We start from the raw sequence: 27,867 nt of genomic DNA on the forward strand, positions 1-27,867 counted from the left end.
TTGCATCGGGATTGAATACAACAGGCACCATGCGGAAATTTCTGCATGGGAGTAGTGTCCCAAACTGTCTACGCTTTGATAGATTCCTTGGAGACCAGTAGTAGTTTCCGAAGCACATCTGGAGGCTTCATGTAACCTATGGACGTTCAGAGTGTTAATGATACACAGAAATTGCATCGGGATTGATTACAACAGGCACCATAAGGACTTCTCCACATGGGAGTAATGTCTCAAACTGTCTACGCTTTGATCGACTGCTGGGAGACCAGTAGTAGTTTCCAGAGCACATCTGGAAGCTTCCTGTAATCTGTGGACGTTCTGAGTGTTTATGAAACACAGAAATTACATCGGGATTGAATACAACAGCACCATGCGGACTTTTCTCCATGGGAGTAATGTCTCTAACTATCTACGCTTCGATCGTCCCTGGGGACCAGTAGTGGTTTCCGAAGCACATCTGAAGGCTTCCTGTAATCTGTAGATTTTCAGGGTGTTGATGAAACACAGAAATTGCATCGGGATTGAATACAACAGGCACCATGCGGACATTTCTCCATGGTAGTAATGTCTCAAACTGTCTACGCTTTGATCGATACCTGGGAGACCAGAAGTAGTTTCCGAAACACATCTGGAGGCTTCCTGTAATCTGTGGACATTCAGAGTGTTGATGAATCACAGAAATTACATCGGGATTGAATACAACAGGCAGCATGCGGACTCTTCTCTATACGAGTAATGTCTCAAACTGTCTATCCTTTGATCGATTCCTGGGAGACCAGTAGTAGTTCCACAGCACATCTGGAGGCATTCTGTAATCTGTGGACGTTCAGAGTGTTGATGAAACACAGATATTGCTTTGGGATTGAATGCAACAGGCACCATGAAGACTTTTCTCCATGGGGGTAATGTCTCAAACTGTCTACGCTTTCATCGATACCTGAGAGACCAGAAGTAGTTTCCGAAGCACATCTGGAGTTTTCCTCTAATCTGTGGACGTTCAGAGTGTTGATGAAACATAGAAATTACATCGGGATTGAATACAACCGGCACCATGCGGACTGTTCTCTATGGGAGTAATGTCAAACTGTCTATGCTTTGATCGAATCCTGGGAGACCGGTAGTAGTTTCCGAAGCACATATGGAGGCTTCATGTAATCTGTGGACGTTCCGAGTATGATAGGCACCATGCGGAATTTTCGCCATGGGAGTTATGTCTCAAACTGTCTACGCATTGATCGATTCCTGGGAGACCAGTAGTAGTTTCCGAAGCACATCTGGAGGCTTCATGTAATCTGTGGACGTTCAGAGTGTTGATGAAACACCGAAATTGCGTCGGGATTGAATACAACAGGCACCATGCGGAAATTTCTGCATGGGAGTAATATCCCAAACTGTCTACGCTTTGATAGATACCTGGGAGACCAGTAGTACTTTCCGAAGAACATCTGGATGCTTCATGTAATCTATGGACGTTCAGAGTGTTAATGAAACGCAGAAATTGCATCGGGATTGAAATCAACAGGCACCATGCGGACTTTTCTCCATGGGAGTAATGTCTCAAACTGTCTACGCTTTGATTGTGCCCTGGGAGACCACTAGAAGTTTCCGAAGAACATCTGGGTGCATTCTGTACTCTATGGACATTAAGCGTGTTGATGAAACACAGAAATTGCATTGGGATTGAATACGGACTTTTCTCAATGGGAGTTATGTCTCAAACATTCTGCACTTTGGTCGATTCCTGGGAGACCATTAGTAGGTTCCGAAGCACAATTGGAGGTATTCTGTAATCTGTGGACATTCAGAGTGTTGATGAATCACATAAATTGCATCGGCATTGATTAGAACAGGCACCATGCAGACTTTTCTCCATGAGAGTAATGTCTCAAACTGTCTACGCTTTGCTCGTTCCCTGGGAGACCAGCAGTGGAATCCGAAGCACATCTAGAGGCTTCCTGTAGTCTGTGGACGTTCAGAGTGTTAATGAAACAGTGAAATTGCATCGGGATTAAATACAACAGGCACCATGAAAATTTTGTCATAGAGAATAATGTCTCAAACTCTCTACGCTTTGATCGATTCCTGGGAGAGCAGTAGTAGTTTCCACAGCACATCTGGAGGCATTCTGTAATCTGTGGACGTTCAGAGTGTCGATGAAACACAGAAATTGCATCAGGATTGTATACAACAGGCACCAAGTGGACATTTCTCCATGGGAGTAATGTCTCAAACTGTCTATGCTTTGATCGAATCGTGGGAGACCAGTAGTGGTTTCCGATGCACATCTGGAGGCTTTCTGTAATCTGCGGACGTTCAGAGTGTTGATGAAATACAGATATTGCTTTGGGATTGAATGCAACAGGCACCATGAAGAATTTTCTCCATATGAGTAATGTCTCAAACTGTCTACGCTTTGATTGTTCCCCGGGAGACCAGTAGTAGTTTCCGAAGCACATCTGGAGGCATCCTGTAATCAGTCGACGTTCAAAGCGTTGATGAAACACAAAAATTGCATCGGGATTGAATATAACAGGCACCATGCGGACTTTTCTCCATGGGAGAAATGTCTTAAACTGACTACGCTTAGATTGTTTATTGGGAGACCAGTAGTAGTTTCCGAAGCACATCTGGAGGCATCATGTAATCTGCCGACGTTCAGAGTGTTGATGAAACACAAAAATTGCATCGGTATTGAATAAAACAGGCACCATGCGGAATTTTCTAATTGGGAGTAATGTCTCAAACTGTCTACATTTTGATCGATACCTGGGAGACCAGAAGTAGTGTCCGAAGCGCATCTGGAGTCTTCCTGTAATCTGTGGACGCTCAGAGTGTTGATGAAACACAGAAACTACATCGGGATTGAATACAACATGCACTATGCGGAATTATCTCCATGGGAGTTATGTCTCAAACTGTCTACGCATTGATCGATTCCTGGGTGACCAGTACTAGTTTCCGAAGCTCATCTGGAGGCTTCATGTAATCTGTGGACGTTCAGAGTGTTGATGAAACACCGAAATTGCATCGGGATTAAATACAACAGGCACCATGCGGAAATTTCTGCATGGGAGTAATGTCCCAAACTGTCTACGCTGTGATAGATTCCTGGGAGACCAGTAGTAGTTTCCGAAGCACATCTGGAGGCTTCATGTAATCTATGGACGTTTCGAGTGTTAATGAAACACAGAATTTGCAACGGGACTGAAATTAACAGGCACCATGAGGACTTCTCTACATCGGAGTAATGTCTCAAACTGTCTACGTTTTCACCGATTCTTGAGAGACCAGTAGTAGTTTCCGCATCACATCTGGAAGCTTCCTGTAATCTGTGGACGTTCTGAGATTTGATGAAACACAGAAATTTAATCGGGATTGAATACAACAGACACCAAGAAGACTTTTGTCATAGGGAGTAATGTTTCAAACTCTCTACACTTTAATCGATTCCTGGGAGACCAGTAGTAGTTACCGATGCGTATCTGGTGGCATTCTGTAATCTATGGACGTTCAGTGTGTTGATGAAACACAGAAATTGCATCGAGATTGAATACAACAGGCACCATGCGGACTTTTCTCAATGGGAGTAATGTCTCAAACTGTCTACGCTTTGATTCTTCCCTGGGAGACCACTAGTAGTTTCCGAAGCACATCTGGAGGCATTCTGTAATCTGTGGACATTCGAGTGTTGATGAAACCCTGAAATTGCATCTGGATTCAATACAACACGCCAAAGGCGGACTTTTCTCCATGGGAATAATGTCTCAAAATGTCTATGCTTTGATCGTTTACTGGGAGACCAGAAGTAGTTTCCGAAGCACATCGGGAGGTATTCTGTAATCTGTGGACCTTCAGAGTGTTGATGAAACACAGAAATTGCATTAGGATTGAATACAACTGCACCATGCGGACTTTGCTCAATGGGAGTAATGTCTCAAACTGTCTACGCTTTGATTCTTCCCTGGGAGACCACTAGTAGTTTCCGAAGCACATCTAGAGGCATTCTGCAATCTGTGGACCTTCAGAGTGTAGATGAAACACAGAAATTGCATTGGGATTTAATACAACAGGCACCATGAAAAGTTTTGTCACATAGAATACTGTCTCAAACTCTCTACGCTTTGATCGATTCCTGGGAGACCAGTAGTAGTTTCCACAGCACATCTGGAGGAATTCTGTAATCAGTGGATGTTCAGAGTGTTGATGATACACAGAAATTGCGTCGGGGTTGAATACAACAGGCACCAAGCGGACATGTCTCCATGGGAGTTAAGTCTCAAACTATCTATGCTTTGATCGAATCCTGGGAGACGTGTAGTAGTTTCCGAAGCACATCTGGAGGCTTCATATAATCTGCGGACGTTCCGAGTGTTGATGAAACACAGAAATTGCATCGGGATTGAATACACAAGGCACCATGCGGACTTTTCTCTGTGGGAGTAATGTCTCAAGCTGTCTACGCATTGATTGTTCCCTGGGAGACCAGTATTAGTTTCCGAAGCACATCTGGAGGCATCCTGTAATCTGTCGACGTTCAGAGCGTTGATTAAACACAAAGATTGCATCTTGTTTGAATATAATAGGGACCATGCGGAATTATCTCCATGGGAGTTATTTCTCAAACTGTCTTCGCATTGATCGATTCCTGGCAGAGCAGTATTAGTTTCCGTAGCACATCTGGAGGCTTCATGTAATCTGTGGACGTTCAGAGTGTTGATGAAACACAGAAATTGCATCGGGTTTGAATACAACAAGCACCATGCGGACTTTTCTCAATGGAAGTTATTTCTCAAACTGTCTACACTTTGGTCGAATCCTGGGAGACCAGTAGTAGGTTCCGATGCACAACTGGAATCATTCTGTTATCTGTGGACATTCATGGTGTTGACCAAACACTGAAATTGCATCTGGATTCAATACAACACGCCAAATGCGGACTTTTCTCCATGGGAGTAATGTCTCGAACTGTCTACGCTTTGATCGTCCCTGGGAGACCAGTAGTAGTTTCCGAAGCACATCTGAAAGCTTCCTGTAATCTGCTTACGTTCAGAGTAATGATCAAACACAGAAATTGCATCGTGATTGAATACAACAGGCACTATGCGGACTTTTCTCCATGGGATTAATGTCTCAAACTGTCTACTTTTTGATAAATACCTGGGAGACCAGAAGTAGTTTCCGAAGCCCATCTGGAGTCTTCCAGTGATCTGTAGACGTTCAGAGTGTTGATGAAACTCAGAAATTACATCGGGATTGAATACAACAGGCACCATGCGGACTTTTCTCCCTGGGAGTAATGTCTCAATCCGTCTACGCTTTGATTGTTCCCTGGGAGACCAGTAGTAGCTTCCGAAGCTAATCTGAAGGCATCCTGTAACCTGTCGAAGTTCAGAGCGTTGATGAAACACAAGAATTGCATTGGGATTGTATATAATAGGCACCATGCGGAATTTTCCCCAAGGGAGTTATGTTTCAAACTGTCTACGCATTGATCGATTCCTGGGTGACAAGTAGTAGTTTCCGAAGCACATCTGGAGGCTTCATGTAATCTGTGGACCTCCAGAGTGTTAATGAAACACAGAAATTGCATCGGGATTACATACAACAGGCACCATGCGGACTTTTCTCCATGGGAGTAATGTCTCAAACTATCTACATTTGGTCGATGCCTGGAAGACCAGAAGTAGTTTCCGAAGCGCATCTTTAGTCTTCCTGTGATCTGTGGACGTTCAGAGTGTTGATGAAACACAGAAATTGCATCGGGATTGAATACAACAAGCACCATGCGGACTTTTCTCAATGGAAGTTATTTCTCAAACTGTCTACACTTTGGTCGAATCCTGGGAGACCAGTAGTAGGTTCCGATGCACAACTGGAATCATTCTGTTATCTGTGGACATTCATGGTGTTGATCAAACACTGAAATTGCATCTGGATTCAATACAACACGCGAAATGCGGACTTTTCTCCATGGGAGTAATGTCTCAAACTGTGTACGCTTTGATCGTTTACTGGGAGACCAGTAGTCGATTCCGAAGCACATCTGGAGGCATCCTGTAATCTGTCGACGTTCAGAGCGTTGATGAAACACAAAAATTGCATCGGGATTGAATATAATAGGCACCATGCGGAATTTTCCCCAAGGGAGTTATGTTTCAAACTGTCTACGCATTGATCGATTCTTGGGTGACAAGTAGTAGTTTCCGAAGCACATCTGGAGGCTTCATGTAATCTGTGGACGTTCTGAGTGTTGATGAAACACAGAAATTAAATCGGGATTGAATACAACAGACACCAAGGAGACTTTCGTCATAGGGAGTAATGCCTCAAACTCCCTACCCTTTAATCGATTCCTGGGAGACCAGTAGTAGTTTCCGATGGACATCTTTAGGCATTCTGTAATCTTTGGACGTTCAGAGTGTTGATGAAACACAGATATTGCTTTTGGATTGAATGCAACAGGAACCATGAAGAATTTTCGCCATATGAGTAATGTCTCAAACTGTATACGCTTTGATTGTTCCCTGGGAGACCAATAGTAGTTTCAGAAGCACATCTGGAGGCATCATGTAATCTGTCGACGTTCAGAGTGTTGATGAAACACAAAAATTGCACCGGTATTGAATAAAACAGGCTCCATGCGGAATATTCTCCATGGGACTAATGTCTCAAACTGTCTACGCATTGGTCGATTCCTGGGATACCAGTAGTAGTTTCCGAAGCACATCTGGAGGATTCATGTAATCTATGGACGTCCAAGGTGTTAATGAAACACAGAAATTGCATCGGGAATGAATACAACAGGCACCCTGCTTCCTTCTCTATATGGGAGTAATGTCTCAAACTGTCTACGCTTTAGTCGATTCCTGAGAGACCAGTAGTAGTTTCTGCAGCACATCTGGAAGCTTCCTGTAGTCTGTGGACGTTCTGAGTGTTGATGAAACACAGAAATTGCATCGGGATTGAATACAACAAGCACTATGCGGACTTTTCTCAATGGAAGTTATTTCTCCAACTGTCTACACTTTGGTCGAATCCTGGGAGACCAGTAGTAGGTTCCGATGCACAACTGGAATCATTCTGTTATCTGTGGACATTCATGGTGTTGATCAAACACTGAAATTGCATCTGGATTCAATACAACACGCCAAATGCGGACTTTTCTCCATGGGAGTAATGTCTCAAACTGTGTACGCTTTGATCGTTTACTGGGAGACCAGTAGTCGATTCCGAAGCACATCTGGAGGCATCCTGTAATCTGTCGACGTTCAGAGCGTTGATGAAACACAAAAATTGCATCGGGATTGAATATAATAGGCACCATGCGGAATTTTCTCCATGGGAGTTATTTCTCAAACTGTCTACGCATTGATCGATTCCTGGGAGACCAGTAGTACTTTCCGTAGCACATCGGGAGGCTTCATGTAATCTGTGGACGTTCTGAGTGTTGATGAAACTTAGAAATTTAATCTGGATTGAATACAACAGACACCAAGAAGGCATTCGTCATAGCGAGTAATGCCTCAAACTCCCTACCCTTTAATCGATTCCTGGGAGACCACATCTGTAGGCATTCTGTAATTTTGGACGTTCAGAGTGTTGATGAAACACAGATATTGCTTTGGGATTGAATGCAACAGGCACCATGAAGTATTTTCTCCATATGAGTAATGTCTCAAACTGTATACGCTTTGATTGTTCCCTGGGAGACCAATAGTAGTTTCCGAAGGACATCTGGAGGCATCATGTAATCTGTCGACGTTCAGAGTGTTGATGAAACGCAAAAATTGCATCGGTATTGAATAAAACAGGCACCATGCGGAATTTTCCCCATGGGAGTAATGTCTCAAACTGTCTACGCATTGGTCGATTCCTGGGAGACCAGTAGTAGTTTCCGAAGCACATCTGGAGGCTTCATGTAATCTATGGACGTCCAGAGTGTTAATGAAACACAGAAAATGCATCGGGAATGAATACAACAGGCACCCTGCTTACTTCTCTACATGGGAGTAATGTCTCAAATTGTCTACGCTTTGGTCGATTCCTGGGAGACCAGTAGTAGTTTCTGCAGCACATCTGGAAGCTTCCTGTAATCTGTGGACGTTCTGAGTGTTGATGAAACACAGAAATTGCATCGGGATTGAATACAACAGGCACCATGCGGACTTTTCTCCATGGGAGTAATGTCTCAAACTGTCTACGCTTTGATTGTGCCCTGGGAGACCACTAGAAGTTTCCGAAGAACATCTGGGTGCATTCTGTACTCTATGGACATTAAGCGTGTTGATGAAACACAGAAATTGCGTTGGGATTGAATACGGACTTTTCTCAATGGGAGTTATGTCTCAAACATTCTGCACTTTGGTCGATTCCTGGGAGACCATTAGTAGGTTCCGAAGCACAATTGGAGGTATTCTGTAATCTGTGGACATTCAGAGTGTTGATGAATCACATAAATTGCATCGGCATTGATTAGAACAGGCACCATGCAGACTTTTCTCCATGAGAGTAATGTCTCAAACTGTCTACGCTTTGCTCGTTCCCTGGGAGACCAGCAGTGGAATCCGAAGCACATCTAGAGGCTTCCTGTAGTCTGTGGACGTTCAGAGTGTTAATGAAACAGTGAAATTGCATCGGGATTAAATACAACAGGCACCATGAAAATTTTGTCATAGAGAATAATGTCTCAAACTCTCTACGCTTTGATCGATTCCTGGGAGAGCAGTAGTAGTTTCCACAGCACATCTGGAGGCATTCTGTAATCTGTGGACGTTCAGAGTGTCGATGAAACACAGAAATTGCATCAGGATTGTATACAACAGGCACCAAGTGGACATTTCTCCATGGGAGTAATGTCTCAAACTGTCTATGCTTTGATCGAATCGTGGGAGACCAGTAGTGGTTTCCGATGCACATCTGGAGGCTTTCTGTAGTCTGCGGACGTTCAGAGTGTTGATGAAATACAGATATTGCTTTGGGATTGAATGCAACAGGCACCATGAAGAATTTTCTCCATATGAGTAATGTCTCAAACTGTCTACGCTTTGATTGTTCCCCGGGAGACCAGTAGTAGTTTCCGAAGCACATCTGGAGGCATCCTGTAATCAGTCGACGTTCAAAGCGTTGATGAAACACAAAAATTGCATCGGGATTGAATATAACAGGCACCATGCGGACTTTTCTCCATGGGAGAAATGTCTTAAACTGACTACGCTTTGATTGTTTATTGGGAGACCAGTAGTAGTTTCCGAAGCACATCTGGAGGCATCATGTAATCTGCCGACGTTCAGAGTGTTGATGAAACACAAAAATTGCATCGCTATTGAATAAAACAGGCACCATGCGGAATTTTCTAATTGGGAGTAATGTCTCAAACTGTCTACATTTTGATCGATACCTGGGAGACCAGAAGTAGTGTCCGAAGCGCATCTGGAGTCTTCCTGTAATCTGTGGACGCTCAGAGTGTTGATGAAACACAGAAACTACATCGGGATTGAATACAACATGCACTATGCGGAATTATCTCCATGGGAGTTATGTCTCAAACTGTCTACGCATTGATCGATTCCTGGGTGACCAGTACTAGTTTCCGAAGCTCATCTGGAGGCTTCATGTAATCTGTGGACGTTCAGAGTGTTGATGAAACACCGAAATTGCATCGGGATTAAATACAACAGGCACCATGCGGAAATTTCTGCATGGGAGTAATGTCCCAAACTGTCTACGCTGTGATAGATTCCTGGGAGACCAGTAGTAGTTTCCGAAGCACATCTGGAGGCTTCATGTAATCTATGGACGTTTCGAGTGTTAATGAAACACAGAATTGGCAACGGGATTGAAATTAACAGGCACCATGAGGACTTCTCTACATCGGAGTAATGTCTCAAACTGTCTACGGTTTCACCGATTCTTGAGAGACCAGTAGTAGTTTCCGCATCACATCTGGAAGCTTCCTGTAATCTGTGGACGTTCTGAGATTTGATGAAACACAGAAATTTAATCGGGATTGAATACAACAGACACCAAGAAGACTTTTGTCATAGGGAGTAATGTTTCAAACTCTCTACACTTTAATCGATTCCTGGGAGACCAGTAGTAGTTACCGATGCGTATCTGGTGGCATTCTGTAATCTATGGACGTTCAGTGTGTTGATGAAACACAGAAATTGCATCGAGATTGAATACAACAGGCACCATGCGGACTTTTCTCAATGGGAGTAATGTCTCAAACTGTCTACGCTTTGATTCTTCCCTGGGAGACCACTAGTAGTTTCCGAAGCACATCTGGAGGCATTCTGTAATCTGTGGACATTCGAGTGTTGATGAAACCCTGAAATTGCATCTGGATTCAATACAACACGCCAAAGGCGGACTTTTCTCCATGGGAATAATGTCTCAAAATGTCTATGCTTTGATCGTTTACTGGGAGACCAGAAGTAGTTTCCGAAGCACATCGGGAGGTATTCTGTAATCTGTGGACCTTCAGAGTGTTGATGAAACACCGAAATTGCATTAGGATTGAATACAACTGCACCATGCGGACTTTGCTCAATGGGAGTAATGTCTCAAACTGTCTATGCTTTGCTCGATTCCTGGGAGACCAATAGTATTTCAGAAGCACATCTTGGGGCATTCTGTAATCTGTGGACGTTTAGAGTGTTGATGAAACACAGATATTGCATCGGGATTGAATACAACAGTCACCATTCGGACTTTTCTCCATGGGAGTAATGTCTCAAACTGTCTACGCTTTGATTCTTCCCTGGGAGACCACTAGTAGTTTCCGAAGCACATCTAGAGGCATTCTGCAATCTGTGGACCTTCAGAGTGTAGATGAAACACAGAAATTGCATTGGGATTTAATACAACAGGCACCATGAAAACTTTTGTCACATAGAATACTGTCTCAAACTCTCTACGCTTTGATCGATTCCTGGGAGACCAGTAGTAGTTTCCACAGCACATCTGGAGGAATTCTGTAATCAGTGGATGTTCAGAGTGTTGATGATACACAGAAATTGCGTCGGGGTTGAATACAACAGGCACCAAGCGGACATGTCTCCATGGGAGTAAAGTCTCAAACTATCTATGCTTTGATCGAATCCTGGGAGACGTGTAGTAGTTTCCGAAGCACATCTGGAGGCTTCATATAATCTGCGGACATTCCGAGTGTTGATGAAACACAGAAATTGCATCGGGATTGAATACACAAGGCACCATGCGGACTTTTCTCTGTGGGAGTAATGTCTCAAGCTGTCTACGCATTGATTGTTCCCTGGGAGACCAGTATTAGTTTCCGAAGCACATCTGGAGGCATCCTGTAATCTGTCGACGTTCAGAGCGTTGATTAAACACAAAGATTGCACCTTGTTTGAATATAATAGGGACCATGCGGAATTATCTCCATGGGAGTTATTTCTCAAACTGTCTTCGCATTGATCGATTCCTGGCAGAGCAGTATTAGTTTCCGTAGCACATCTGGAGGCTTCATGTAATCTGTGGACGTTCAGAGTGTTGATGAAACACAGAAATTGCATCGGGTTTGAATACAACAAGCACCATGCGGACTTTTCTCAATGGAAGTTATTTCTCAAACTGTCTACACTTTGGTCGAATCCTGGGAGACCAGTAGTAGGTTCCGATGCACAACTGGAATCATTCTGTTATCTGTGGACATTCATGGTGTTGACCAAACACTGAAATTGCATCTGGATTCAATACAACACGCCAAATGCGGACTTTTCTCCATGGGAGTAATGTCTCGAACTGTCTACGCTTTGATCGTCCCTGGGAGACCAGTAGTAGTTTCTGAAGCACATCTGAAAGCTTCCTGTAATCTGCTTACGTTCAGAGTAATGATCAAACACAGAAATTGCATCGTGATTGAATACAACAGGCACTATGCGGACTTTTCTCCGTGGGATTAATGTCTCAAACTGTCTACTTTTTGATAAATACCTGGGAGACCAGAAGTAGTTTCCGAAGCCCATCTGGAGTCTTCCAGTGATCTGTAGACGTTCAGAGTGTTGATGAAACTCAGAAATTACATCGGGATTGAATACAAAAGGCACCATGCGGACTTTTCTCCCTGGGAGTAATGTCTCAATCCGTCTACGCTTTGATTGTTCCCTGGGAGACCAGTAGTAGCTTCCGAAGCTAATCTGAAGGCATCCTGTAACCTGTCGAAGTTCAGAGCGTTGATGAAACACAAGAATTGCATTGGGATTGTATATAATAGGCACCATGCGGAATTTTCCCCAAGGGAGTTATGTTTCAAACTGTCTACGCATTGATCGATTCCTGGGTGACAAGTAGTAGTTTCCGAAGCACATCTGGAGGCTTCATGTAATCTGTGGACCTCCAGAGTGTTAATGAAACACACAAATTGCATCGGGATTACATACAACAATCACCATGCGGACTTTTCTCCATGGGAGTAATGTCTCAAACTATCTACATTTGGTCGATACCTGGAAGACCAGAAGTAGTTTCCGAAGCGCATCTTTAGTCTTCCTGTGATCTGTGGACGTTCAGAGTGTTGATGAAACACAGAAATTGCATCGGGATTGAATACAACAAGCACCATGCGGACTTTTCTCAATGGAAGTTATTTCTCAAACTGTCTACACTTTGGTCGAATCCTGGGAGACCAGTAGTAGGTTCCGATGCACAACTGGAATCATTCTGTTATCTGTGGACATTCATGGTGTTGATCAAACACTGAAATTGCATCTGGATTCAATACAACACGCGAAATGCGGACTTTTCTCCATGGGAGTAATGTCTCAAACTGTGTACGCTTTGATCGTTTACTGGGAGACCAGTAGTCGATTCCGAAGCACATCTGGAGGCATCCTGTAATCTGTCGACGTTCAGAGCGTTGATGAAACACAAAAATTGCATCGGGATTGAATATAATAGGCACCATGCGGAATTTTCCCCAAGGGAGTTATGTTTCAAACTGTCTACGCATTGATCGATTCTTGGGTGACAAGTAGTAGTTTCCGAAGCACATCTGGAGGCTTCATGTAATCTGTGGACGTTCTGAGTGTTGATGAAACACAGAAATTTAATCGGGATTGAATACAACAGACACCAAGGAGACTTTCGTCATAGGGAGTAATGCCTCAAACTCCCTACCCTTTAATCGATTCCTGGGAGACCAGTAGTAGTTTCCGATGGACATCTTTAGGCATTCTGTAATCTTTGGACGTTCAGAGTGTTGATGAAACACAGATATTGCTTTTGGATTGAATGCAACAGGAACCATGAAGAATTTTCGCCATATGAGTAATGTCTCAAAGTGTATACGCTTTGATTGTTCCCTGGGAGACCAATAGTAGTTTCAGAAGCACATCTGGAGGCATCATGTAATCTGTCGACGTTCAGAGTGTTGATGAAACACAAAAATTGCACCGGTATTGAATAAAACAGGCTCCATGCGGAATTTTCCCCATGGGAGTAATGTCTCAAACTGTCTACGCATTGGTCGATTCCTGGGAGACCAGTAGTAGTTTCCGAAGCACATCTGGAGGCTTCATGTAATCTATGGACGTCCAGAGTGTTAATGAAACACAGAAAATGCATCGGGAATGAATACAACAGGCACCCTGCTTACTTCTCTACATGGGAGTAATGTCTCAAATTGTCTACGCTTTGGTCGATTCCTGGGAGACCAGTAGTAGTTTCTGCAGCACATCTGGAAGCTTCCTGTAATCTGTGGACGTTCTGAGTGTTGATGAAACACAGAAATTGCATCGGGATTGAATACAACAGGCACCATGCGGACTTTTCTCCATGGGAGTAATGTCTCGAACTGTCTACGCTTTGATCGTCCCTGGGAGACCAGTAGTAGTTTCCGAAGCACATCTGAAAGCTTCCTGTAATCTGTGGACGTTCAGAGTGTTGATCAAACACAGAAATTGCATCGGGATTGAATACAACAGGCACCATGCGGACTTTTCTCCATGGGAGTAAAGTCTCAAACTGTCTACTTTTTGATCGATACCTGGGAGACCAGAAGTAGTTTCCGAAGCTCATCTGGAGTCTTCCAGTGATCTGTAGACGTTCAGAGTGTTGATGAAACCCAGAAATTACATCGGGATTGAATACAACAGGCACCATGCGGAATATTCTCCATGGGAGTAATGTCTCAAACTATCTACTTTTTGGTCGATACCTGGAAGACCAGAAGTAGTTTCCGAAGCGCATCTGGAGTCTTCCTGTGATCTGTGGACGTTCAGAGTGTTGATGAAACACAGAAATTACATTTGGATTGACTTTTCTCCCTGGGAGTAATGTCTCAATCTGTCTACGCTTTGATTGTTCCCTGGGAGACCAGTAGTAGTTTCCGAAGCAAATCTGGAGGCATCCTGTAACCTGTCGAAGTTCAGAGCGTTGATGAAACACAAGAATTGCATCGGGATTGAATATAATAGGAACCATGCGGAATTTTCTCCAAGGGAGTTATGTTTCAAACTGTCTACGCATTGATCGATTCCTGGGTGACAAGTAGTAGTTTCCGAAGCACATCTGGAAGCTTCATGTAATCTGTGGACGTTCAGAGTGCTGATGAAACACCGAAATTGCATCGGGATTGAATACAACAGGCACCATGCGGAAATTTCTGCATGGGAGTAATGTCCCAAACTGTCTACGCTGTGATAGATTCCTGGGAGACCAGTAGTAGTTTCCGAAGCACATCTGGAGGCTTCATGTAATCTATGGACGTTTCGAGTGTTAATGAAACACAGAATTTGCAATGGGATTGAAATCAACAGGCACCATGAGGACTTCTCTACATCAGAGTAATGTCTCAAACTGTCTACGCTTTCATCGATTCTTGAGAGACCAGTAGTAGTTTCCACAGCACATCTGGAAGCTTCCTGTAATCTGTGGACGATCTGAGTGTTGATGAAACACAGAAATTTAATCTGGATTGAATACAACAGACACCAAGAAGACTTTTGTCATAGGGAGTAATGTCTCAAACTCTCTAACCTCTAATCGATTCCTTGGAGACCAGTAGTAATTACCGATGCACATCTGAAGGAATTCTGTAATCTATGGACGTTCAGTGTGTTGATGAAACACAGAAATTGCATCGGGATTGAATACAACAGGCACCATGCGGACTTTTCTCAATGGGAGTTGTGTCTCAACTGTCTACACTTTGGTCGACTCCTGCGAGACCAGTAGTAGGATCCGAAGCACAACTGGAATCATTCTGTAATTTGTGGACATTCGAGTGTTGATGTAACACTGAAATTGCATCTGGTTTCATTACGACACGCCAAAGGCGGACTTTTCTCCATGGGAATAATGTCTCAAACTGTCTATGCTTTGATCGTTTACTGGGAGACCAGTAGTTGCTTCCGAAGCACATCTGGAGGCATTCTGTAATCTGTGGACCTTCAGAGTGTTGATGAAACACAGAAATTGCATTGGTATTGAATACAACAGCACCATGCGGACTTTGCTCAATGGGAGTAATGTCTCAAACTGTCTACGCATTGATCGATTCCTGGGAGACCAGTAGTAGTTTCCGAAGCACATCTTGGTTCATTCTGTAATATGTGGACGTTTAGAGTGTTGATGAAACACAGATATTGCATCGGGATTTAATACAACAGGCACCATGAGAACTTTTGTCACATCGAATAATGTCTCAAACTCTCTACGCTTTGATCGATTCCTGGGAGACCAGTAGTAGTTTCCACAGCACTTCTGGAGGCATTCTGTAATCTGTGGACGTTCCGAGTGTTGATGAAACACAGAAATTGCATCGGGATTGAATACAACAGGCACCAAGCGGACATGTCTCCATGGGAGTAAGGTCTCAAACTGTCCATGATTTGATCGATTCCTGGGAGACGTGTAGTAGTTTCCGAAGCACATCTGGAGGCTTAATATAATCTGCGGACGTTCCAAGTGTTGATGAAACACAGAAATTGCATCGGGTTTGAATACACAAGGCACCATGTTGACTTTTCTCCATGGAAGTAATGTCTCAAACTGTCTACGCTTTGATTGTTCCCTGGGATACCAATATTAGTTTCCGAAGCACATCTGGAGGCATCCTTTAATCAGTCGAAGTTCAGAGCGATGATGAAACACAAAGATTGCATCTTGTTTGATTATAATAGGCACCATGCGGACTTTTCTCAATTAGAGTAATGTCTCAAACTGACTACGCATTGATTGTTCCCTGGGAGACCAGTAGTAGTTTCCGAAGCACATCTGGAGGCATCATGTAATCTATGGACGTGCGGTGTGTTAATGAAACACAGAAATTGCATCGGGATTGAATACAACAGGCACCATGCCGACTTCTCTACATGGGAGTAATGTCTTAAACTGTATACGCTTTGATTGTTCCTGGGAGACCAGTAGTAGTTTCCGAAGCACATCTGGAGGCATCGTGTAATCTGTCGACGTTCAGAGCGTTGACGAAACACAAAAATTGCATCGGGATTAAATATAATAGGCACCATGCGGGATTTTCTCCATGGGAGTTATTTCTCAAACTGTCTTCGCATTGATCGATTCCTGGCAGAGCAGTACTAGTTTCCGTAGCACATCTGGAGGCTTCATGTAATCTGTGGACGTTCAGTGTGTTGATGAAACACAGAAACTGCATCGGGATTGAATACAACAAGTATCATGCGGACTTTTCTCAATGGGAGTTATGTCTCAAACTGTCTACACTTTGGTCGAATCCTGGGAGACCAGTAGTAGGTTCCGATGCACAACAGGAATCCTTCTGTAATCTGTTGACATTCAGAGTGTTGATCAAACACTGAAATTGCATCTGGATTCAATACAACACGAAAAATGCGGACTTTTCTCCATCGGAGTAATGTCTCAAACTGTCTACGCTTTGATCGATTCCTGGGAGACCAGTACTAGTTTCTGAAGCACATCTTGGGGCATTCTGTAGTCTGTGGCATTTAGAGTTTTGATGAGACACAGATATTGCATCGGGATTGTATACAACAGTCACCATGCGGACTTCTCTCCATGGGAGTAATGTCTCAAACTGTCTACGTTTTGATCGTTACCTTTGAGACCAGAAGTAGTTTCCGAAGCACATCTGGAGACTTCCTGTAATCTGTGGACGTTCTGAGTGTTGATGAAACACAGAAATTACATCGCGATTGAATGCAGCAGGCACCATGCGGACTCTTCTCTATGGGAGTAATGTCTCAAACTGTCTATGCTTTGATCGAATCACGGGAGACCAGTATTAGTTTCCGAAGCACATCTGGAGGCTTCATGTAATTTGTGGAAGTTCCGAGTGTTGATGAAACACAGAAATTGCATCAGGCTTAAATACACAAGGCACCATGCGGATTTTTCCCCCTAGGAGTAATGTCTCAAACTGTCTACGCTTTGATTGTTCCCTGGTAGACCAGTAGTAGTTTCCGAAGCACATTTGGAGGCTTCATGTAATCTATGGACGTCCAGAGTGTTAATGAAACACAGAAATTGCATTGGGAATGAATACAACAGGCACCCTGCTTCCTTCTCTATATGGGAGTAATGTCTCAAACTGTCTATCCTTTAGTCGATTCCTGGGAGACCAGTAGTAGTTTCTGCAGCACATCTGGAAGCTTCCTGTAGTCTGTGGACGTTCTGAGTGTTGATGAAACACAGAAATTGCATCGGGATTGAATACAACAGGCACCATGCGGACTTTTCTCCATGGGAGTAATGTCTCTAACCGTCTACGCATTGATCGTCCCTGGGAGAACAGTAGTAGTTTCCGAAGCACATCTGAAGGCTTCCTGTAATCTGTTGACGTTCAGAGTGTTGATCAAACACAGAAATTGCATCGGGATTACATACAACAGACACCATGCGGACTTTTCTCCATGGGAGTAATGTCTGAAACTATCTACATTTGGTCGATACCTTGAAGACCAGAAGTAGTTTCCGAAGCGCATCTTTAGTCTTCCTGTGATCTGTGGACGTTCAGAGTGTTGATGAAACACAGAAATTGCATCGGGATTGAATACAACAAGCACCATGCGGACTTTTCTCAATGGAAGTTATTTCTCAAACTGTCTACACTTTGGTCTAATCCTGGGAGACCAGTAGTAGGTTCCGATGCACAACTGGAATCATTCTGTTATCTGTGGACATTCATGGTGTTGATCAAACACTGAAAATGCATCTGGATTCAATACAACACGCCAAATGCGGACTTTTCACCATGGGAGTAATGTCTCAAACTGTGTACGCTTTGATCGTTTACTGGGAGACCAGTAGTCGATTCCGAAGCACATCTGGAGGCATCCTGTAATCTGTCGACGTTCAGAGTGTTGATGAAACTCAGAAATTGCATCGGGATTGAATACAACAGGCACCATGCGGACTTTTCTCCCTGGGAGTAATGTCTCAATCCGTCTACGCTTTGATTGTTCCCTGGGAGACCAGTAGTAGCTTCCGAAGCAAATCTGAAGGCATCCTGTAACCTGTCGAAGTTCAGAGCGTTGATGAAACACAAGAATTGCATCGGGATTGAATATAATAGGCACCATGCGGAATTTTCCCCAAGGGAGTTATGTTTCAAACTGTCTACGCATTGATCGATTCCTGGGTGACAAGTAGTGGTTTCCGAAGCACATCTGGAGGTTTCATGTAATCTGTGGACTTTCTGAGTGTTGATGAAACACAGAAATTGAATCGGGATTTAATACAACAGACACCAAGGAGACTTTCGTCATAGGGAGTAATGCCTCAAACTCCCTACCCTTTAATCGATTCCTGGGAGACCAGTAGTAGTTTCCGATGCACATCTGTAGGCATTCTGTAATTTTGGACGTTCAGAGTGTTGATGAAACACAGATATTGCTTTGGGATTGAATGCAACAGGCACCATGAAGTATTTTCTCCATATGAGTAATGTCTCAAACTGTATACGCTTTGATTGTTCCCTGGGAGACCAATAGTAGTTTCCGAAGCACATCTGGAGGCATCATGTAATCTGTCGACGTTCAGAGTGTTGATGAAACGCAAAAATTGCATCGGTATTGAATAAAACAGGCACCATGCGGAATTTTCCCCATGGGAGTAATGTCTCAAACTGTCTACGCATTGGTCGATTCCTGGGAGACCAGTAGTAGTTTCCGAAGCACATCTGGAGGCTTCATGTAATCTATGGACGGCCAGAGTGTTAATGAAACACAGAAATTGCATCGGGAATGAATACAACAGGCACCCTGCTTACTTCTCTACATGGGAGTAATGTCTCAAACTGTCTACGCTTTGGTCGATTCCTGGGAGACCAGTAGTAGTTTCTGCAGCACATCTGGAAGCTTCCTGTAATCTGTGGACGTTCTGAGTGTTGATGAAACACAGAAATTGCATCGGGATTGAATACAACAGGCACCATGCGGACTTTTCTCCATGGGAGTAATGTCTCGAACTGTCTACGCTTTGATCGTCCCTGGGAGACCAGTAGTAGTTTCCGAAGCACATCTGAAAGCTTCCTGTAAACTGTGTACGTTCAGAGTGTTGATCAAACACAGAAATTGCATCGGGATTGAATACAACAGGCACAATGCGGACTTTTCTCCATGGGAGTAATGTCTCAACCTGTCTACTTTTTGATCGATAACTGGGACACCAGAAGTAGTTTCCGAAGCTCATCTGGAGTCTTCCAGTGATCTGTAGACGTTCAGAGTGTTGATGAAACCCAGAAATTACATCGGGATTGAATACAACAGGCACCATGCGGACTTTTCTCCCTGGGAGTAATGTCTCAATCTGTCTACGCTTTGATTGTTCCCTGGGAGACCAGTAGTAGCTTCCGAAGCAAATCTGAAGGCATCCTGTAACCTGTCGAAGTTCAGAGCGTTGATGAAACACAAGAATTGCATCGGGATTGAATATAATAGGCACCATGCGGAATTTTCTCCAAGGGAGTTATGTTTCAAACTGTCTACGCATTGATCGATTCCTGGGTGACAAGTAGTAGTTTCCGAAGCACATCTGGAGGCTTCATGTAATCTGTGGACGTTCAGAGTGCTGATGAAACACCGAAATTGCATCGGGATTGAATACAAAAGGCACCATGCGGAAATTTCTGCATGGGAGTAATGTCCCAAATTACCTACGGTTTGATAGATTCCTGGGAGACCAGTAGTAGTTTCCGAAGCACATCTGGAGGTTTCATGTAATCTATGGACGTTCAGAGTGTTAATGAAACACAGAATTTGCAATGGGATTGAAATCAACAGGCACCATGAGGACTTCTCTACATCAGAGTAATGTCTCAAACTGTCTACGCTTTCATCGATTCTTGAGAGACCAGTAGTAGTTTCCACAGCACATCTGGAAGCTTCCTGTAATCTGTGGACGTTCTGAGTGTTGATGAAACACAGAAATTGCATCGGGATTGAATACAACAGGCACCATGCGGACTTTTCTCAATGGGAGTTGTGTCTCAACTGTCTACACTTTGGTCGAATCCTGCGAGGCCAGTAGTAGGATCCGAAGCTCAACTGGAATCATTCTGTAATTTGTGGACATTCGAGTGTTGATGTAACACTGATATTGCATCTGGTTTCAATACGACACGCCAAAGGCGGACTTTTCTCCATGGGAGTAATGTCTCGAACTGTCTACGCTTTGATCGTCCCTGGGAGACCAGTAGTAGTTTCCGAAGCACATCTGAAAGCTTCCTGTAATCTGTGGACGTTCAGAGTGTTGATCAAACACAGAAATTGCATCGGGATTGAATACAACAGGCACAATGCGGACTTTTCTCCATGGGAGTAATGTCTCAACCTGTCTACTTTTTGATCGATAACTGGGACACCAGAAGTAGTTTCCGAAGCTCATCTGGAGTCTTCCAGTGATCTGTAGACGTTCAGAGTGTTGATGAAACCCAGAAATTACATCGGGATTGAATACAACAGGCACCATGTGGACTTTTCTCCCTGGGAGTAATGTCTCAATCTGTCTACGCTTTGATTGTTCCCTGGGATACCAGTAGTAGCTTCCGAAGCAAATCTGAAGGCATCCTGTAACCTGTCGAAGTTCAGAGCGTTGATGAAACACAAGAATTGCATCGGGATTGAATATAATAGGCACCATGCGGAATTTTCTCCAAGGGAGTTATGTTTCAAACTGTCTACGCATTGATCGATTCCTGGGAGACCAGTAGTAGTTTCCGAAGCACATCTGGAGGCATCATGTAATCTATGGACGTGCGGTGTGTTAATGAAACACAGAAATTGCATCGGGATTGAATACAACAGGCACCATGCCGACTTCTCTACATGGGAGTAATGTCTTAAACTGTATACGCTTTGATTGTTCCTGGGAGACCAGTAGTAGTTTCCGAAGCACATCTGGAGGCATCGTGTAATCTGTCGACGTTCAGAGCGTTGACGAAACACAAAAATTGCATCGGGATTAAATATAATAGGCACCATGCGGGATTTTCTCCATGGGAGTTATTTCTCAAACTGTCTTCGCATTGATCGATTCCTGGCAGAGCAGTACTAGTTTCCGTAGCACATCTGGAGGCTTCATGTAATCTGTGGACGTTCAGTGTGTTGATGAAACACAGAAACTGCATCGGGATTGAATACAACAAGTATCATGCGGACTTTTCTCAATGGGAGTTATGTCTCAAACTGTCTACACTTTGGTCGAATCCTGGGAGACCAGTAGTAGGTTCCGATGCACAACAGGAATCCTTCTGTAATCTGTTGACATTCAGAGTGTTGATCAAACACTGAAATTGCATCTGGATTCAATACAACACGAAAAATGCGGACTTTTCTCCATCGGAGTAATGTCTCAAACTGTCTACGCTTTGATCGATTCCTGGGAGACCAGTACTAGTTTCTGAAGCACATCTTGGGGCATTCTGTAGTCTGTGGCATTTAGAGTTTTGATGAGACACAGATATTGCATCGGGATTGTATACAACAGTCACCATGCGGACTTCTCTCCATGGGAGTAATGTCTCAAACTGTCTACGTTTTGATCGTTACCTTTGAGACCAGAAGTAGTTTCCGAAGCACATCTGGAGACTTCCTGTAATCTGTGGACGTTCTGAGTGTTGATGAAACACAGAAATTACATCGCGATTGAATGCAGCAGGCACCATGCGGACTCTTCTCTATGGGAGTAATGTCTCAAACTGTCTATGCTTTGATCGAATCACGGGAGACCAGTATTAGTTTCCGAAGCACATCTGGAGGCTTCATGTAATTTGTGGAAGTTCCGAGTGTTGATGAAACACAGAAATTGCATCAGGCTTAAATACACAAGGCACCATGCGGATTTTTCCCCCTAGGAGTAATGTCTCAAACTGTCTACGCTTTGATTGTTCCCTGGTAGACCAGTAGTAGTTTCCGAAGCACATTTGGAGGCTTCATGTAATCTATGGACGTCCAGAGTGTTAATGAAACACAGAAATTGCATTGGGAATGAATACAACAGGCACCCTGCTTCCTTCTCTATATGGGAGTAATGTCTCAAACTGTCTATCCTTTAGTCGATTCCTGGGAGACCAGTAGTAGTTTCTGCAGCACATCTGGAAGCTTCCTGTAGTCTGTGGACGTTCTGAGTGTTGATGAAACACAGAAATTGCATCGGGATTGAATACAACAGGCACCATGCGGACTTTTCTCCATGGGAGTAATGTCTCTAACCGTCTACGCATTGATCGTCCCTGGGAGAACAGTAGTAGTTTCCGAAGCACATCTGAAGGCTTCCTGTAATCTGTTGACGTTCAGAGTGTTGATCAAACACAGAAATTGCATCGGGATTACATACAACAGACACCATGCGGACTTTTCTCCATGGGAGTAATGTCTGAAACTATCTACATTTGGTCGATACCTTGAAGACCAGAAGTAGTTTCCGAAGCGCATCTTTAGTCTTCCTGTGATCTGTGGACGTTCAGAGTGTTGATGAAACACAGAAATTGCATCGGGATTGAATACAACAAGCACCATGCGGACTTTTCTCAATGGAAGTTATTTCTCAAACTGTCTACACTTTGGTCGAATCCTGGGAGACCAGTAGTAGGTTCCGATGCACAACTGGAATCATTCTGTTATCTGTGGACATTCATGGTGTTGATCAAACACTGAAAATGCATCTGGATTCAATACAACACGCCAAATGCGGACTTTTCACCATGGGAGTAATGTCTCAAACTGTGTACGCTTTGATCGTTTACTGGGAGACCAGTAGTCGATTCCGAAGCACATCTGGAGGCATCCTGTAATCTGTCGACGTTCAGAGTGTTGATGAAACTCAGAAATTGCATCGGGATTGAATACAACAGGCACCATGCGGACTTTTCTCCCTGGGAGTAATGTCTCAATCCGTCTACGCTTTGATTGTTCCCTGGGAGACCAGTAGTAGCTTCCGAAGCAAATCTGAAGGCATCCTGTAACCTGTCGAAGTTCAGAGCGTTGATGAAACACAAGAATTGCATCGGGATTGAATATAATAGGCACCATGCGGAATTTTCCCCAAGGGAGTTATGTTTCAAACTGTCTACGCATTGATCGATTCCTGGGTGACAAGTAGTGGTTTCCGAAGCACATCTGGAGGTTTCATGTAATCTGTGGACTTTCTGAGTGTTGATGAAACACAGAAATTGAATCGGGATTTAATACAACAGACACCAAGGAGACTTTCGTCATAGGGAGTAATGCCTCAAACTCCCTACCCTTTAATCGATTCCTGGGAGACCAGTAGTAGTTTCCGATGCACATCTGTAGGCATTCTGTAATTTTGGACGTTCAGAGTGTTGATGAAACACAGATATTGCTTTGGGATTGAATGCAACAGGCACCATGAAGTATTTTCTCCATATGAGTAATGTCTCAAACTGTATACGCTTTGATTGTTCCCTGGGAGACCAATAGTAGTTTCCGAAGCACATCTGGAGGCATCATGTAATCTGTCGACGTTCAGAGTGTTGATGAAACGCAAAAATTGCATCGGTATTGAATAAAACAGGCACCATGCGGAATTTTCCCCATGGGAGTAATGTCTCAAACTGTCTACGCATTGGTCGATTCCTGGGAGACCAGTAGTAGTTTCCGAAGCACATCTGGAGGCTTCATGTAATCTATGGACGTCCAGAGTGTTAATGAAACACAGAAATTGCATCGGGAATGAATACAACAGGCACCCTGCTTACTTCTCTACATGGGAGTAATGTCTCAAACTGTCTACGCTTTGGTCGATTCCTGGGAGACCAGTAGTAGTTTCTGCAGCACATCTGGAAGCTTCCTGTAATCTGTGGACGTTCTGAGTGTTGATGAAACACAGAAATTGCATCGGGATTGAATACAACAGGCACCATGCGGACTTTTCTCCATGGGAGTAATGTCTCGAACTGTCTACGCTTTGATCGTCCCTGGGAGACCAGTAGTAGTTTCCGAAGCACATCTGAAAGCTTCCTGTAAACTGTGTACGTTCAGAGTGTTGATCAAACACAGAAATTGCATCGGGATTGAATACAACAGGCACAATGCGGACTTTTCTCCATGGGAGTAATGTCTCAACCTGTCTACTTTTTGATCGATAACTGGGACACCAGAAGTAGTTTCCGAAGCTCATCTGGAGTCTTCCAGTGATCTGTAGACGTTCAGAGTGTTGATGAAACCCAGAAATTACATCGGGATTGAATACAACAGGCACCATGCGGACTTTTCTCCCTGGGAGTAATGTCTCAATCTGTCTACGCTTTGATTGTTCCCTGGGAGACCAGTAGTAGCTTCCGAAGCAAATCTGAAGGCATCCTGTAACCTGTCGAAGTTCAGAGCGTTGATGAAACACAAGAATTGCATCGGGATTGAATATAATAGGCACCATGCGGAATTTTCTCCAAGGGAGTTATGTTTCAAACTGTCTACGCATTGATCGATTCCTGGGTGACAAGTAGTAGTTTCCGAAGCACATCTGGAGGCTTCATGTAATCTGTGGACGTTCAGAGTGCTGATGAAACACCGAAATTGCATCGGGATTGAATACAACAGGCACCATGCGGAAATTTCTGCATGGGAGTAATGTCCCAAATTACCTACGGTTTGATAGATTCCTGGGAGACCAGTAGTAGTTTCCGAAGCACATCTGGAGGTTTCATGTAATCTATGGACGTTCAGAGTGTTAATGAAACACAGAATTTGCAATGGGATTGAAATCAACAGGCACCATGAGGACTTCTCTACATCAGAGTAATGTCTCAAACTGTCTACGCTTTCATCGATTCTTGAGAGACCAGTAGTAGTTTCCACAGCACATCTGGAAGCTTCCTGTAATCTGTGGACGTTCTGAGTGTTGATGAAACACAGAAATTTAATCTGGATTGAATACAACAGACACCAAGAAGACTTTTGTCATAGGGAGTAATGTCTCAAACTCTCTAACCTTTAATCGATTCCTTGGAGACCAGTAGTAATTACCGATGCACATCTGAAGGAATTCTGTAATCTATGGACGTTCAGTGTGTTGATGAAACACAGAAATTGCATCGGGATTGAATACAACAGGCACCATGCGGACTTTTCTCAATGGGAGTTGTGTCTCAACTGTCTACACTTTGGTCGAATCCTGCGAGGCCAGTAGTAGGATCCGAAGCTCAACTGGAATCATTCTGTAATTTGTGGACATTCGAGTGTTGATGTAACACTGAAATTGCATCTGGTTTCAATACGACACGCCAAAGGCGGACTTTTCTCCATGGGAGTAATGTCTCGAACTGTCTACGCTTTGATCGTCCCTGGGAGACCAGTAGTAGTTTCCGAAGCACATCTGAAAGCTTCCTGTAATCTGTGGACGTTCAGAGTGTTGATCAAACACAGAAATTGCATCGGGATTGAATACAACAGGCACAATGCGGACTTTTCTCCATGGGAGTAATGTCTCAACCTGTCTACTTTTTGATCGATAACTGGGACACCAGAAGTAGTTTCCGAAGCTCATCTGGAGTCTTCCAGTGATCTGTAGACGTTCAGAGTGTTGATGAAACCCAGAAATTACATCGGGATTGAATACAACAGGCACCATGTGGACTTTTCTCCCTGGGAGTAATGTCTCAATCTGTCTACGCTTTGATTGTTCCCTGGGAGACCAGTAGTAGCTTCCGAAGCAAATCTGAAGGCATCCTGTAACCTGTCGAAGTTCAGAGCGTTGATGAAACACAAGAATTGCATCGGGATTGAATATAATAGGCACCATGCGGAATTTTCTCCAAGGGAGTTATGTTTCAAACTGTCTACGCATTGATCGATTCCTGGGTGACAAGTAGTAGTTTCCGAAGCACATCTGGAGGCTTCATGTAATCTGTGGACGTTCAGAGTGCTGATGAAACACCGAAATTGCATCGGGATTGAATACAACAGGCACCATGCGGAAATTTCTGCATGGGAGTAATGTCCCAAATTACCTACGGTTTGATAGATTCCTGGGAGACCAGTAGTAGTTTCCGAAGCACATCTGGAGGTTTCATGTAATCTATGGACGTTCAGAGTGTTAATGAAACACAGAATTTGCAATGGGATTGAAATCAACAGGCACCATGAGGACTTCTCTACATCAGAGTAATGTCTCAAACTGTCTACGCTTTCATCGATTCTTGAGAGACCAGTAGTAGTTTCCATAGCACATCTGGAAGCTTCCTGTAATCTGTGGACGTTCTGAGTGTTGATGAAACACAGAAATTTAATCTGGATTGAATACAACAGACACCAAGAAGACTTTTGTCATAGGGAGTAATGTCTCAAACTCTCTAACCTCTAATCGATTCCTTGGAGACCAGTAGTAATTACCGATGCACATCTGAAGGAATTCTGTAATCTATGGACGTTCAGTGTGTTGATGAAACACAGAAATTGCATCGGGATTGAATACAACAGGCACCATGCGGACTTTTCTCAATGGGAGTTGTGTCTCAACTGTCTACACTTTGGTCGACTCCTGCGAGACCAGTAGTAGGATCCGAAGCACAACTGGAATCATTCTGTAATTTGTGGACATTCGAGTGTTGATGTAACACTGAAATTGCATCTGGTTTCAATACGACACGCCAAAGGCGGACTTTTCTCCATGGGAATAATGTCTCAAACTGTCTATGCTTTGATCGTTTACTGGGAGACTAGTAGTTGTTTCCGAAGCACATCTGGAGGCATTCTGTAATCTGTGGACCTTCAGAGTGTTGATGAAACACAGAAATTGCATTGGGATTGAATACAACAGCACCATGCGGACTTCGCTCAATGGGAGTAATGTCTCAAACTGTCTACGCTTTGATCGATTCCTGGGAGACCAGTAGTAGTTTCCGAAGCACATCTTGGTTCATTCTGTAATATGTGGACGTTTAGAGTGTTGATGAAACACAGAAATTGCATCGGGATTTAATACAACAGGCACCATGAGAACTTTTGTCACATCGAATAATGTCTCAAACTCTCTACGCTTTGATCGATTCCTGGGAGACCAGTAGTAGTTTCCACAGCACTTCTGGAGGCATTCTGTAATCTGTGGACGTTCCGAGTGTTGATGAAACACAGAAATTGCATCGGGATTGAATACAACAGGCACCAAGCGGACATGTCTCCATGGGAGTAATGTCTCAAACTGTCCATGATTTGATCGATTCCTGGGAGACGTGTAGTAGTTTCCGAAGCACATCTGGAGGCTTAATATAATCTGCGGACGTTCCAAGTGTTGATGAAACACAGAAATTGCATCGGGATTGAATACACAAGGCACCATGTTGACTTTCCTCCATGGGAGTAATGTCTCAAACTGTCTACGCTTTGATTTTTCCCTCGGAGACCAATATTAGTTTCCGAAGCACATCTGGAGGCATCCTTTAATCAG

This window comes from Schistocerca gregaria, chromosome 5, assembly GCF_023897955.1.
Source record: "Schistocerca gregaria isolate iqSchGreg1 chromosome 5, iqSchGreg1.2, whole genome shotgun sequence".
Taxonomy (NCBI): domain Eukaryota; kingdom Metazoa; phylum Arthropoda; class Insecta; order Orthoptera; family Acrididae; genus Schistocerca; species Schistocerca gregaria.